This window comes from Spermophilus citellus (genome assembly GCF_964194105.1).
Source record: "Spermophilus citellus genome assembly, chromosome: 15".
Classification (NCBI taxonomy): Eukaryota; Metazoa; Chordata; class Mammalia; order Rodentia; family Sciuridae; genus Spermophilus; species Spermophilus citellus.
Window position 1 is genome coordinate 67,822,601 of NC_138195.1, and position 16,463 is coordinate 67,839,063.

Here is a 16,463-nt window from a genome sequence, read left to right on the forward strand (position 1 = left end):
ATAGCCCAATGACCTGAGGATTTTTTTTGATTGGTTTGGTTTGGTATTGGGGATCGAACCCCGAGATGCTTGCCACTGAGCTACAGCCCAAGCCCCTGCTCCCAGCTTTTAATGTCTATTTTTTTTTTTAATTTTAAGACAGGGTCTCGCTTAAGGCCTTGCTAAGTTTCTGAGGCTGGTCTTGAACTTGTGATCCTCCTGACTTAGCCTCCCTCATGGCTGGGGTTATAGGTGGTGCCACACAGCCAGATTTGGGCTTGTGTCTTTTACTAACTAGCTGGACAGCCTAAAACAAGTCTTTAAAAATTTTTCTGGGAATGTATTCCTTTTTTACCTGGTAAACACTTGGGCTGGGGTGCAATGTTTCTTAAAGTGTGACCCTCAGAACACCAGCATCAAATTCACCTGAGTGGCTGTAAAAGATACAAATTCCCTGGACAAAAGTGACAAGTAGAAAGGCGAAGTGAGTCTCGGGAGGTCAAGGGTCATACGTTTTCTCTCATACGTGGAAACCAGAGAGTAAAAAAGGAAAAGGTGCGGGTGGATATCTTGAAAATCGAAAGTTGGTCAGCAGAGGAAAGGGACCAAGGGTGGGAGGCGGGGAGGGAGGGGGGAGTGCTGGGGGGCGATATTGCCAAATTATATTTCTACATTGTGTGTTGTGCACACGTGGGGATATGTAACAACAAACCCCATCAGTTTGTACAACTATAGTGCACCAATAAAAAAAAAAGTGGGAAAAATGGACAAGTGAGTAGTCCAGGCATATTTTGCCCTAACAGAAGTCTCTAAAGAGAAAGGTAAAGGGTTTGTAGTCCACGGTCAGGAGCCTGGGCCATAGGTCTGGGGCCATGCTGCAGCCGTATGCCTGTCCACCTGCGGGCCTTTCTCTCATCCCTGCTCCTTCTCTCCCTTTCTTTTTTTCCTTTCTCTGCTTCTCTTTCCCTTTCCTTTCCTCCTCCCCCTCCCTACCTATCCAATTCCTTCCTTTTCCCCATTACTCTATCTTTTCTCTCCCTTCCTTCTATCTTTTCCATCCCCCAATCCCATGGCATCTGGGTAAATACACCATCATCTGCACATTCATCTGCACTTACTAATATACTTTTCTATACCACCAGGTCTTTCAGGCTCCCTCCTTCAGATGGAAACGTTTCCTGCTCAGAACTCTCACAGCACTCTGAACTTCTCTCACGCCATTAATCATACTTTGCCATGTAATATTTCTAGGACTGCTCTATTGTGCGCCCCTGAAGAAAAAGGCTATTTTATTCATCTCTACGTGCCTCCTTCTACGGGGCCGAGCATGGCGCCTTGCATGTGATGATAATATTTTACATCAATGTGGTACGTATGAGTTTAAGAAGTATTGTCACAATCATTAGAGAAAAGCAGACACTAAGTGTTTTCTGAATGGATCAGTGAGTGAATTCCTCACTGTCTCATCTCCTGTCCAGGAGGTAGGGTTGTGCAGAAGTAAGGGCACTGACCTTGGAGTTAGAGGCCTAAATTTGAAGCCTTGTTCCACCACTTTTTTGGGGGATTGAACTCAGGGGCACTTGATCACTGAGCCAAATCCCCAGCCCTATTTTGTATTTTATTGAGAGACAGGGTCTCACTAAGTTGCTTAGTGCCCCACTTTTGCTGAGGCTGGCTTTGAACTTGTGATCCTCCTGCCTCAGCCTCTTGAGCTGTTGGGATTACAGGTGTGCCTTGTTCTACCTCTTAATAGCTGGTGGTTTGGAACAAATTATTGAACCTCTCTGAACCATGATTTTATCTATAAAGTAGACATGAAATACCTTCTTTTCAGGGTCTGTGGTAATTAGCTGTTATTACCTGTGAAAATGCCTGGCCCATAGAAGATTATTTAAAAATAATTGCTAAATGGAATTATTTCCTTCTCCCCAAACTTCACCTCCATTAAAATGTACCTTTAAGGACAAACACTGGCCTTTCTAATTCTTTTTCTCCAGATTTTATGCTGTGCCTTGGTACACAGCATACAAAGTGGGCAGAATACATTTTGTGGACTCAAAAATAGCCAATGTCATAAGGTGAAGCAAGTATGGAAAACATTAAAACTGAAAAGAACAAACTGTATTATTTGTCAGAATTATTTGTTGCAAGGTTCAATTCAAACCAGCTTAAGGGGAGAAGGTGGAAAGAAAGAATTTATTGACTCTCATAATTTGGAAGTACTGGAACAGATCTGGCTTTAGGCACAGATGCATCCAGGAGTTAAATACTGAAGTTTGGCTGCTATTTCTTTGTCTCCAGCTCTGGGTCATCACTGTGGCTTCATTCTCTGGCATGTTCTCTTCAGCTGGTGGGAAGGATAGTTGGCTGGTTAAAAGGGAAAGTTCCTTTCTATCTTTTCATCTATGCACAAATCTCATGGGAGGATTCTCATCAACCCTGCTTGAGTGCTATGCCCACATTCAAGCTAGTAAGTGGGTGCAAGGGGTATAGATTGTAGTACTATGGTTTAGTCAGCATGGGTCCCATGCCAGTGGGCATGATGCAGTGGTGGACAGCCACTCAGACCTCAAGGAATGAGGGAGAAGTAGTTCCTTCAGAAGAAGGGGTCCTGGCACACAGAACTAACTCGTTCGGTGCATAAGTAGAAAATAACACTCCTTTTCCTGTGAGATCCTTCTATTAGTTTCATGGTGCTATTACAAAATGCCTGAGGTAATTTAACTTTTAAAGAGAAAAGTTTTATTTATCTCATGATTCTGGAGGTTCCAGATCCAGAGACTCCCTTAGTTTTGGGCCTCTAGTGGAGGGACACATGATAAAGCAAACTGTTTACACCATGATTCAAAATGGAAAGAGGAAGAGGAGGAGCTTGAGATCCCACAATCCTCTTCAAAGTCATGCCCCTAATAACCTAAGGATCTCCCACTGACCCCCACCTCCTGAAGATTCCACCACCTCCCAATAGTGCTACCCTGGGAATCAAGTCTTGAACACTTGAGACTTTGGGGACATTCGACACTTAAACAATCACAATGCCTTATAAGGCAACTGCCTACTCTGTGTGATTTGGTAGGCCCAGCTTCTCTTACTCATGAATTCATTCGTTTAAAATAAATCCCTTTTCAGTGTCTCCTAATTCTCAGACCAAGACTTGGGGTAAAGGCATCCTGAAGACAAACACAGACTTCCTCCCAAGAACTTCAGCCAAGGAAGGCTCAAAACCCTGTAACTACTCGGACTGCCACCATTCCTAAAGTCCCCTCTACTAAATAGGGTTCTAAATAGATTCCTTTTGTTTCGAGACACAATTTCCAGAAGATCCTGATTCCAGCATATTGCTGGGCAGAGCTTCACTTTATTGTGTTATCACCCATTTGGCACAATAGGTTGTCAGCTGCCCTGGCCTCTCCCAGAAGATCATAGCATCAGACTCAGATGAAGGAGGTGGAAAAGTAACTCCCTTCAGAAGCCTGTGCCCAGTTCTGGCACTGGCACAAGGGTAAAATCGGGGCTTGGGCTTTGTTTCTGTTTTTGTATTTTTAAAAACTTATTAATTGTGGTGAGATACACATGACATAACATTAATCATTTTAAACCATTTTTAAGGGTATAGTTCAATAGTGTGAAGTATGCTGACATTGCTGTGCAACCAATCTCCAGAACCTTTTCATCTTGCAAGACTGAAACTCTACTCCCGTGAAATAACAGTTCCCCACTCCTCCCTCCTTCTCTCCCTTGAACCCCTGGCAACCACCATTCTACCTCTGTCTCTATGAATTTAACTACTGTGGGTACCTCCTATAAGTGGAATCGTAATAGTGTTTGCCTTTCAGTGACTGGCTTATTTCACTTCAAATAATGTCCTCAAGGTTCATCCATGGTGTAGCATTTGTCAGAATTTCCTTCCTTGTCAAGGATGAGTGACATTCCATTGCTCATGTACACCACACTGTGTTGTATCCATTCATCTGTCAATGGATACTTGGGTTGCTCCACATTTGGGATATTATGAGTAATGCTGCTATACTCGTGGTGGGGGGAAGATCAGGGTTTTTAAACTGTATTTTATTTATTATTATTATTTTGTATATGGTGCTGAGGATGGAACCCAGTGCCTCACACATGCTAGGAAAACACTCTACCACTGAGCTACAATCCCAGCCCAGAAGATCAGTTTTGATGGCAGAAGCCTGAGTACTCTAGAGTGCTCAGCAGAATTCAGATAAGGCTGGGACCTCACAGGACCCCCCAACAGACAATCCCTGAGTTAGGAGAGCTCAGGGTACCCTCTTCTGGGGTAGACTGGGATTAGAGGAGGAGACAGTTTCCTGGGCCTGAGGGAGTATCCATGCACAGGGGAGAGGATCTGAGAGGAAGAGAAATGCCAAACTTTATCTAGTTTACAATTTGTCCAGCGCTGGGCCTGATTTCACACTTTGTTGACCAATCTTTGGAATTCTTGTCAGGTCGTTAGAGGTGACTTCCAAACTCTAACATTGCACTAATTACATTGGGAAAGGTCTTTGCTCTTTCTTTAAGACCCACCTCCTTCCTTTGCTGAACCTTTCATCAAAGCACCCCTCCCCCAAATGCTGTCACCAGCCCCATCCCTCTCTTCCCCCAGCAAAGCTTGGCCTCCCGCCTCTACCATCTCCCAGCCCTAATTTCACTTCTCTTTACAAGCATCACCTATGTCAGGCTGGCTAGTTTTACTTGTTTATCATTTGTCCACAGCAGACTGAGGTGAGAGGCCAGCTTCATCCAAGTGCCCAGCTGTTCCCAGCACTGAAGAGGTTGACACTCAGTGCAGTAAAGGACAGTGACATGGATTGAACTGAGGCTGCTCACTGGTACCCAGCATAAGTAGACTGTTAGCTGGAGGCTGAGCCAAATAGAAGCAGAGTGTCCAGGGGACTTTGAAATGGCTGCTGAAGACAAGGGAATTGCTTGTTGGAACTAGGAGACCCAGGAGCAGGTTTCACGGTACAGTAGATCAATACTGTTCCTTCTAAGGAAACAAACAGAATCAATGCCAGCTGCCCAGGTCTCAAAGCAGATCTGAAAGCCACAGGGCCCATGGACAAAAGCGCCATGCTGTCTTTGTAGAATACAACCATCTGTACCTGTATGGGAGACAGAAGACACTTGATTGAATTTCATACCAACAACTGTACCTGGACCACCAAAGGCCCAATGTGCAAGCATACAGCCACAGAGGAACATAGGATCCAACAGTTGAAAGGGTGCTTAGATATTGCACACCGCATTCCCTGCTGTCGTTTTCTGCTCCTCTAACCATAGCAGACATCACTCATTGACACCTACACGCTTGCTTGCTGAGCACAGATGCAGGTTCCAGACATTCTCACCACTGTGTCAGGCGGTGAAGAGTCATGCTTGGCCTTCAGTGTGAAAACTCGCTGCCTTTCCAGATCTAATTCAATCTAACATCATTCCAGAAGGATTCCTCTCTATGGCTTTCTGGAGAGTGGCTCTGAAGGTTTTGCTGTTGAATAGCTCAAATTGTTCAACCTCCAATTCAATTAAAACACATTGTGTTCCTGTCATTGGAAAGGCCCTGGGCTGGGTGCTGAGAGGGCACTTCCTTAAGTGGGACAGAAACCTTCCTCCTTGTAATTCCTTCCCATTGGTCCTACATGTGCCTTCTGGACAGCACTTAAGGCCCGCCCTATGCACCTGACAGCCCTTTCCAATACCTGAAGGTGACTCTGGTGGCTTCTACCCCCTCCCACCTTTGTCTTTCTTTTTCCTAGAGGAAGTCTTTGAAGTGGTTCCAATGGCTCCTTATAGTATTTGGTTCTCAGGCTCTCTGGTTAGCCTCCAGACCTATGGTCTTGACCCAAAATGTCCATATTCCCTGAAACTGGAGGACACAGAATGCACACAGTGCTTCATCTGTGATTTAACAGATTAGCACATGGGGACCTTTATGTGAGTCTTGAAGAAGAAAAGAGTTTACTGAGTTGACAGGGTACATCAAGACCTTTCTAGGCAGGGAGAAGTCTGGAAGTGTGGCTGTGACTTGTTTGGGCTGGAGTACACAAATTCTTACATGAACAAAGTCCTATTGTATTAAACAGTTTAAAAACTGTTCCAAGAATTATAGAAGCTCAGAGTTACAAGGATACTTAAAAGCATGATCACCCATCTAATGATTGAATAATCAGGCTACATCATTTCCTAGTAAAATATTAGGAGTCTTGAGTATCTTCTATAATGGGGAACTCAGTTCACTTGAAGGCAGGCCATTCAACTTTTTTGACTCCGCTGTTTGTAACTTCCTCCATTGGAGTCAAAACCTGCCTTGTTGCAATGTTAGTCATTTTTTCAGAGTTATTGGACATTTCACTTGCTCAGCACTATTCTAGGCATTGTGGTGGGGGAACATGAGTGCTCTATAAGGGTCATCGAGGTGGAGGAACAGGATAAATAAGCTCAGACTTTTGTCTCCAAAGAGCTTACACTCCAGTGAGGCAACCCACCCCCAAACAAACAAACAAACAAACAGATAAATAAATGAAACAAATGCTATAATCAAGATGTGCTAAATAATGTGTTAGAATAGAGAAAAAGTTATTTACCTCCCCTGAAGAGATCAGAGATGACCTGTTCTCATGTCTATGCAGCAGCCAGAGTTCTGTCTTTAAAGATCAAATCAGATACATTACTTCCTGCTTCAGGGCTTCTCACCACACTCAGAAATGAACCTGAGTTCCTGATAGTGGCCTATGGGACCCTGCACAACCTGGCATCTGGCCACCTCTCGTCGCTCATGTGAACTTTTGGATCTCTTCATGCTATCCTGCTATCCTGTCTATCTAGCAGATTCCTAACTTGGGGTTTTACACTGGCTCCTTCCCTTGGGCCTCCCCATGGCTTCCCCCTTCATACCACTCAGTCTCAGCTGCACAGAGAGACCTCAAGTCCCCCTATCCCATGACTCATTGCTTGTTATCCACTGACCCTTCTTTACTTACCTGCTAGCATCCATCACTACCTAGACCTTAATACTTATTTATTATTTGTCAGTCTCTTGGTAGAACATGAGCTTAAGAAAGCAAGAATGTTGTCTGTTTTGTTCACTGTTGTGTCCTCAGTGCCCAGCACATAACAAGGACCCAACAAATATCGGTGGAGTGAACGAATGAGTTGATCTTTTTGATAACCTATTCTAGAATACTAGCAGCAGTGGACATTAACATCCAGTATACTTTGTAGTTTCGAGAAAACTACAAAGTAGTTGAAAATGAGCCCAAATAGTTTGAAATCTTATGGAATTTCCTTTTTTTAAAAATGATTTCTCAGTGATTCTGATTGTGGCTCTAAGATCTGCAAGTTTTTTCCAGTTATCTGGGAGATTTTCTACATAGGCCGAGATGCCGACAAATTGCACGCACAGAGGATTCTCATCTAGCAAGAGGTTTCATTTTCAAGTCAGCGTGTGGAGGTAAAATTGACATATCACCAGAATTTTCCTTGAACATCCCTAGCATCACAACAGATAACTGATTCTGTACTCGGGCACCCAGGGAATTGCTTTATTTGCATTAGGAGCTCTGTGGTGTAAAAAATACGAATCCCTGAACACCTGACTCGCTCTTAGCCTGGCTAGGTGCTTTTTCTATGGGAGACGTTTGGGAAGTAAGGCTGAGAGAGCAGCAATTTACATCCTTTGGTATAGCCAAGTGGTTTTGAGTGTGGGCACTGGAGCTAGACTGTCTAATTTTGAATCCCAGCTCGAACACTTACTTACAGGCTGAGTGATTACAGGCAAGTTACTCACCGCTCTGTACCCATTTCCTCATCTGTGAAGTGGGATAATAATAGCACCTGCCTCAAAGGGTAATATTGAGACCAAACTCCTCAAAGTATATGAGTTCCTAAGAATAGCACCTAGCACACAGTAAGAATTTCCATCAGCATTGGCAAGCATTATATCCCATCTCATGTCCATGCTGGGGTGTACACTCTGTGGGTGGAAAGTCAGGCAGAATGTACTAGGTTAGCTCCATTGTAATTGCTTGCTTGTTTTCTCTCCTCCTTTTTATTTCTCTATTTCCCCAAATGCCAAGAGTTGGGTTTGTATGATGTGACCTTGCCATAAGTTGCTCAGGTGTTTTTCCTCTGATGGACTTTTATGCATTCTTATATTATCATATGGTTTCTAGTTTGAACACCTTTCTAAAGATGGAGGAAGATGAGAAAAAAAAATGAACACGGACTAGTTAGATCTCTTCATCTGTGACACACACATTGCCACATTTTCCACCAACAGTGGGTTTGGCCTTTTCTGGATGGCCTCCTCCCTCTGTGGCTATTGAGACCTTTGGCTGCATCTAGCTCTACCTGGGGCACTGGTTCACGCTCTGGCTTCAGCCGTTGGACACTTTTCTTATAGATTCATGCTCTTCCCTTTCTTTTAATACCAAGAAAGTAAAAAAGTCAGGAGGAAGGGCAACACTGCAGAAAATGCGTGAAAAATGGCCAGCCAGGCTTTTCTTTCTTTCTTTCTTTCTTTTTATGTGAAGAACAGAAAAGAGCGAGGCCTGAGAAGTTGGCATGAGGAGAAAGGAGCATTTGCTGTTATATACAGCAGAAGCTGCTGTCCTGCTCCAGGTGATGAATTCCCCAGAGCTGCTGGAGATGCACAGGCCTCTCAGGGGCAGCCTGCCTGGCGTTCGAGCTGACTGCCAGAGGGTATGAGCCAAGTTTTGGCCACATCTTGAAAGTTCAGTTATTACAGGTATTTGTTTTCCTTCTAAGCCCTGGCACAGAATCCCTTGTTCCTGAGCTGATATTGAAATTAGTGAAAGAAATGTTACATAAGGCTCAATACATACCAGATATTATTAATATCATTCTTTGGCTTCATATCTGACTTATTCATTCATCAATGCATTCATTCAACAAATATTTTCTGAGAATTTATATTCCGGGCATAATGCAAAACATTAAGGATAAAAAGGTGAAGTCACTGCAGTCTTCTGTCTGGAGTAGTTCATGTCGAGGGAGAAGGAGAGGCACAGATAACTCTCCTCCAGGTAAGTCACCTCCTGTGCAGTGCCCCCAGAAGCAGTTACAAGCAGTTATTCCAGGAATAACCTGTAGAGGAGTGAGAAGCTGAGACAGGGAAGGAAAGGAAACCCACACAAGTATGTTAGCCAGCAGATTATTGCTCTGGGTGACTGGGGTGCAGTAGGATTGGGGGGTCACTCAGATGCAGCAAAGAAGCTCTCTCAGGGTGAGAATCTGAGGGATTTGCTCATTAACTCCAACCTCTGGCCTTCCCTGACCTCTGGATCAGCATGTGGTTGGCCACAGGCAGCAGAAAGTCATGGGTGAATAGGTGACACTGGTGCCAAGAGAATGTGGCAAGAGTACTGAGTGTCTGTTCCATGCACAGAGCATTATGGAAGCCTTGAAGGGGAGCTCGCAGCTCAACCTGGCTGAGTCCAAGAGGTCTTCCTGGAAGAGGTGACTGTGGAGCAGTCCCCTGAGGAATACCTTACTCCAGAGTTCAGTGATGGATGACACAGGGACAGAGACCCTGATGTCTGGCCACACTAAAGATTTCAGACTGTGAGTTCTGGCAAAGGTTAATAACATGTCTACTGATTACCCTACCTGTGGGGGTCAGGAGGTTGACAGCAGGACAAAAACTCAGATGGCTAACAGATCCTTACAAAGCTGTCCTCCACAACACTGGGGGGGGGGGAGAGAGAGAGAGAGAGAGAGAGAGAGAGAGAGAGAGAGAGAGAGAGAGAGAACAGCCAACAGTGAGCCTGTGTTTGCTCATCATAAAGAAACCCAAGGACTTTTCTGGGTTTGCCCATGACCCACTCTAGGTTTCTGTCTATTTGTGGATTAGGTGCTTCCTCAGATCATCCTTCCTTCCAGGGCCACTGTCCTGCAGCCCTGCCCCACCCCCAGATATCAGTGGTACTTATCCTCCCTCACCAGCACCACCTTCCAATTAGACCAAGGATGTGGCAATCCGGCTGCCCAGAATTGCTCCCCCCACCTTCAGCTTGCCCTGAGCAGAGTTCAGATTGCACATTTCCCGACACTCAGAAAGACCCATTAATATTTAGCATGTTACATTTCCAAAGCACTTTGCTAACACAAATTGATCTTTTCAGCACCCCCTTGTGAGGCACTTCAGTACTGCTACCCCTACTGAGTAAGGCTTCAAGAAGATAAGCTACTTAGGCTGGGGCGATGGCTGGTGAGCAATGGATCCCGATTAGAACCAAAGGTCGATGACACCAATTGTCTGAGTCTCCAGACAGAACTCTAGAGTGGCCACGACACCCCTCCCTGAGCAGGATGTCCTGGAACAAATCCAACCCTCAGAAGGTTTAAATAGAACAGGTTTGTCATCTTTAAGATTGAACTGCTTACAAACCAGCTACCATTTATGGAACATTTATTGTGTACCAGGAGCTGAGCACTTTACATGAATTGTTTCATTTAATTCTCATGATCTTGCCTATCTTCTGTGATGTCACTATTATTTTTTGCATCAGAAAACTAAGGCACAGAGAGATTAAGTAACTTGCTTAAAGTTGCTCAGCTAGTAATTAGTAGAAGTAGGCTTTAAACCCAGGCTATTCAACTTTGGACATCTTAACTATTGTGAACCAGCTTGGGTGTGGGTAGGGGAACAAGGTCAAGTGGAGTTACTCTTTCTGAAGTTCTGCTTGCTTACTCCCAGGCAATTCATCATATGCTTTGCAAGATTATTTCTGGAGGTAAAGGTATTAGGGAGGGGGGAAGCTGCCTGCAAAAGTGTTCTTGAAGAATGAGAGTGTAAACTAGAGCTGTTGGTTTCTTGATTTCCTCTGATTTTTCCTTTGCCTGTCCATTCTCAGCCCTCTCTGAAAAGTCAGAGAGAGGAACAGTTCATCCAGTAAACAAGTGTGGGGTCCAGACGACGTGCATCGTATTTAATGACGACACTCGTTGTGGTGGGGTAGAGACACATAAGTAATTATGATTAGTGGGGAGCAATGTAACCAAGGGTTATGAGCGCTCACTGAGGAAGGAGGAGGGAGGAAGGAGGAGGGAGGAAGGAGGAGAGAAGAGGAAGGAGCAACTTGTTAGTCCAGGGAAGTTGGAGAAGTTTTGTAGAGGCGACATCAGTTGGATCCTGATGGAGGTGGAAGAAGGGAAGGAAGAGAGAACACCAGCAAAGGAAGGGAAGTGTGAAATAACATGGTCTGGAGACCAGCAAGAAGTCCTGTCTGCCTGCAGTGGTGCTTCTTGATTTCTTGGGGTCAGTAGGTCAGTGTGGGGCCCTGCAGTCCTGGAAGAGGGACTGGGTTATAAATTCTATGGTACCCCTGAAAATGTAACTCTTGTGAAGGTCTAGCTAAATTCTCATTTTGGGATTCTGCAGTTGAATAGAGTAAGCAATTGTCTAATAGATATTTAACAAGTTTTTACTCTATGCAAGGTACTGTCCTAGGAGCTCTTAATAGGGAATCATACCTTTTTGAATGCTATGGGGGCATGGGAAAGGGCTGGACAGAGGGACTGTATCCTGAGAAGGAATGCTGAAGGTCAGTCTACCACTCCCTCAAGGGAAAGAAGAATTAGCATTGAAATAAAAAATGTCTATTTGTTCCTTAGGCATATCTATCCCTTATGAGCAAAACTTTGCACAATGTATACCTCCATTTCCTTTTATCTCCTTATAGTTTTCCAAACCATTTCCCACCCACCATATAACTTGGCATTTATTCACAGTTGCCTGATGAGGTAGATGGTCTTGGTGGATCTCCATTTTACAAATGAGGAAATTGAGTTTAAGTGAATCATCTAGGATAATATGCATTATAATAGAAGTTTTGGGGGCCCTGGTCTCAAGTTTGTTCCCTTACACATACCACCTTGCTTTTCAACTCCTTCTAGGTGCTCAGCACAGCCTCTGATAAATGCTGGAGGCCTCTGAAGCACCCTGGAGTAGGAGGTGTGGCTCGCTGTACATCGTAAGTAGGCGTCCAGGGTGTCACAACCAGGGCATAGATAATGCCATGTTGGAGTCAAAATGTCCTGAGTACTTATCAATTACAGCTCTCCGGAGCCAAGTTATTTTCAGATGATGCAGAATAAATGTGGGCATAATATCACCAAGCCCTTCCCTCCAAGTGGGTATTGTGGCATTGGAGAGTTTTGCCATATAAGCCTTAAGATCAAGAGGCAGGTGAACAGCTTGGTGAAGAAAAGCTAATCACAAGGGTGTGGGTGTGCAGTGGTGTGGTGGTGGGTGCTGGCACCACCCATGCTTTTAACTCAGAGCCCAGAGATTCAGTTAAAATAATGCTGCTGTTATATCCTTTCTATGGTTGGCTTCAGTTAGAGCTGGAGAGTCCTCTGGGTTCCTACGTTAGGTTTTGGAGTCATTTCCACGAGTCAGAGTTCCACTTTTCTTCATGAATTAAATGGGAACCATCTATTGATGCTCTTTCCTCCTATTGTCCTAAAAAGATTCCAGTGGATGCCTGAAACCCATGCAATTCTAAATAGAAGCACATACTGATGCTAGTCACCAGGGAAGAGGCCAATGCTCAAAAGCCCAGTAAAATCTGGATCCTCTGTGCTTAGGAGTTGAAAGTCACAAAAGGAAAGAATCCTCAAGTTAGAAGGCACCAATCAGGACTCTCGTTTCCCAGGGGAAAATTTATTTAGTCCTTTCCTGGTAACATATTCTCCTCCATCTTCCATACCCTATGGGTAATTATGGTATTATGTTGGGAGAATATTGAAACTCATAGGAGATTGTGAAATGCCCCTCACAGGGCTCTTTATATGTTTTTCTCCTATTTACCTTATATATGCCCCATCTCTTAGACATGCCTTGTTCCAACTGCTCATTTGAAACCTAGACTAGAGATAACCATGTCCTAATCACTGAGCAGATAGGCAACAGGGAAACCCCTGAGTCTGAGAACCAGATGGCTCCTATGAGTCATCCTAGGACTTCATGGGGTCACACTATCTAACATGGAGGACATGGCATCAGGAACATCTTAGAGGAACTTAGAGGTGATATCATATAGTAGTTGGAAGTTCAGATGCTGGAACTAGATTGTCTTGGTTTAAATCTTAGGTTTGTCACTTATTAGCAGCATAGCTTTGGGCATGATATGCTATCTGGACCTTATTTTCTTCCAGTGTAAAATGATGGCACATGTGAGTCTGATCAGAGGATTGACCCAGATCAAGCATGTAAAGGGTTTAGCACAGCTCTCACACACATTAAACACTTGTTAACTGCTGCTGTTGTTATTATCATTATTAGTAGTACTGGGGATTGAACCCAGGGGCGCTTAACCACTAAGGCACATCTCTCCAGCCCTTTTTATTTTTTGATACAGGGCCTTGCTAAGTTTCTGAGGCAAGCTTTGAATTTGTGATCCTCCTGACTTAGCCTCCTGAGCTGCTGGGATTTTAGGTGTAGGCCACCACGCCCAGCTAAATGCTCTTCTTTCCTATTGTCCTAAAAAAAGGTTAAAGGAAGAGGATTAAAGGAAGAGGACTTCTGAGCTGGGAAGGGTGACACGTGTCTGTAATCCCAGCTACTTGGGAGGCTGAAGCAGGAAGATCAAATGTTCAAGGCCAACCTGGGCAACCTTAGTGAGATTCTGTCTCAGAATAAAAAATGAAAAGGGCTGGGGATGTAGCCCAGTGGTGGAGTATCCCTGAGCTCCATCCCTGTACTGCTAAACAAACAAACAAACACCTTTCCTCTTTCAGGGTGTTTTTTCCTTGTCCTTATGTCCTTGACCTCCATCCCTGACTCCCTAGCTTCCACTTCTGGAGCCAGATGTTTCAATATCCCATCCTTCTGGTTGGTAACAAAAGAAAAGCAGCTTGCATATCAGTGGTTTTTGTCTCATTTTATTTTTTTGATATTGTTTACAGAGTCCCCTTAAACCAATATACTACAGCTGATTTTCATCCAAAAGCTAAGGGCTCTTTAAACCAGCCATTCCTTATTTGTTCTGTTTTTTTTTTTTTTTAAATCAAGGTCTTTTGGTTTCATGTTCCCTTATTGTATTTTGCAAGGCACCAAGCACATATTGGATACTATGTAAATGTAAAATACTCTAACAATAGTAACCAAGACAGATGAGAAACTCAAGGAAGCAAAGTCACCATTTTGAATTTAGCTTTTTATTGATGGGCTGAATGATTTGGGAGAGACAATGTGGCTCCAAGACTAAAGAGACCTCAGGGATTCAAAGGGCGAAGGTTTGAATTTCAGTCAAAAGAGATGCTCTGGTGACCCTAGGCAAGTAGCTTCCTTCCCCTGGAACTCAGATTCTCCACATGAATACTGGTTTTGATGCCACAAAACCATCTCCCAGGGATGTTAAATTAAGCTGGGGCCACCCCATGTGGTTACACAGGCTGCCCTGAGCAAGGACACTAGCTGGGGGGTAGGTGGGGGATGGAGTGGGATCCACACTCTGCTCATCAGTCTGCACTCTGCATGTTCCTCTGAAGGAGGGGGTGCTTTTTCCTAATTTGCACAATAGTGCTATGTAGGCTGATAGAGGCACTGTATTAAATATAATTTGACAGTGATGGGGCACAGAGATTGGCATAGTGAACGGATAAAATCATTCAACACAGCTATTTAGTATCTACTAGGTGCCAGGCCCAATTCTAAGAGCTAAAGTTAGGGAGAAGGATATAACCAATTACTGTTTGGGGGTCCTAGTCTTTCACCAGTCCATCCCCCACTATATTCAATCCTGTTGATTCAATATGCCAGACCCACACACTTTTCTCCATCCTACTGCAGAACTTTGTTTTATTCCTACTTACTCTGGTCCTCCAAACATTGTATTAAAATGCGAATCAGATGATATCACTCCCTTGTTTATATAACCCCCTTTGGTGCCTATAATTTAATTTAGGGTCCTCATCATGGCCTCAAGGATGTGTATACCTAGCCCTATGTACCTCTTCAAATCATCCAGACCAAGTAACCCACACTCTTTCCAAAACTGACCAGCTCTTTATAGTATATTGGTTTAAATCAAGGTCTTTTGGTATGATTCTTTTGGCTGGAACACTCTTTTTTTTTTTTTGGTTCTCCCATTCACCATCTCTTCCTCATCCTTCAGTGTTTAGTGGAAAGGTCACCTCCTCAGAGAAGCTTTCCTGGATGACCTTGTTTAAGTAGTGTAGCAGTCTATGTCCACCACAATTCATTGCCAAGACCCACCCCAGCTAAAATTGAAAGTATAGAGTTATTACTTCATATTTTTTTACTTCTCTGCTAGATTATAAACTCCACTATGGAAGGGACCATATTTGTTAGTTCGTACTGTGTAGCCCCTCAGCACTCTGCTTAGTCTCTGATTTACAGTGATAAATGCCAATAATATTTGCTAAATGAAGTTGATGAATGGAATGCATCTAAGAGGGGTGTGGTCATGACAAAGGCAGTGGTGTGCTGGTAAAGCAACTCTCCAAAAACAAACAAAACGCTCCCATATGTCATTTGCTGATATACCATTATAGCTGCTCTCAAGCTACCAATGGTTTAAAAGCTGACTTGAGAAATTTCTGAATCTCACAGCTGGCTCTGAAGTAGTCTACTCTGGAAGTGAGGTCATCAAAGGTCAGCATACTGACCTCACCAGTTCATGGGTTGGGGAATGCTAAGCAAAGATTTCCTGGAGGGAGTGATACTTAATCTGTGTTTTGAAGGATCTGTGGGGTTTTTTGGCTCAAGCTGGATATATCTTTTTTTTCTCTTTTTCCTTTTTAAAAATTTTTTATTTTTGGTACTGAGGATTGGAGCCACATCTCCACACCTTTTTATTTTTTATTTTGAGACACGGTTGCTTAGGGCCTTACTTAGTTGCTGAGACTGGCTTTGAACTTGGAATCTTCCTACCTCAGCCTCCTGAGTTGCTGAAATTACAGGTGTGTGACACTATCCATCCCACCCCCAGGCTGGCCTAAACTGGCTAACACAGCACACATTCAGCAGTATCTGGTTCCCCCACTAAGGCCTCTTCTGCTTGCCTGGAAATTATTACACAACTCAGTTCAATCCTCTTAAAATCCCCTCATGTGGCTGGTATTCTGCTGGGTTTGTCTTGAATCCCAAAAAGGAGAATTGGGCAGGACAGAAGTTAGTCAAGGAAGAAGGGGGAGGATTTTCCAAATAGAGGGACAGCTGTATAAAGCTAAAAGAGCTGCACAATCTGCATATATGTGGGGTGGGGGATGTGGGGTGGGGCAGTGATTAAGTTCTTGATAGGCTTTGTTTGATAGGATGAGGGACATATATTAATTCCCAACCTGGGCTGGGGCTTGTGACAGACAGAAGGGGAAAGGGACTGATTACATTTCCTTCATAATTCTTATTACACCTGATAATTGTATTTTTTGGTGTTGTTTGGTATACGGTCATTTAATGGACCTTTTTTTAAAGT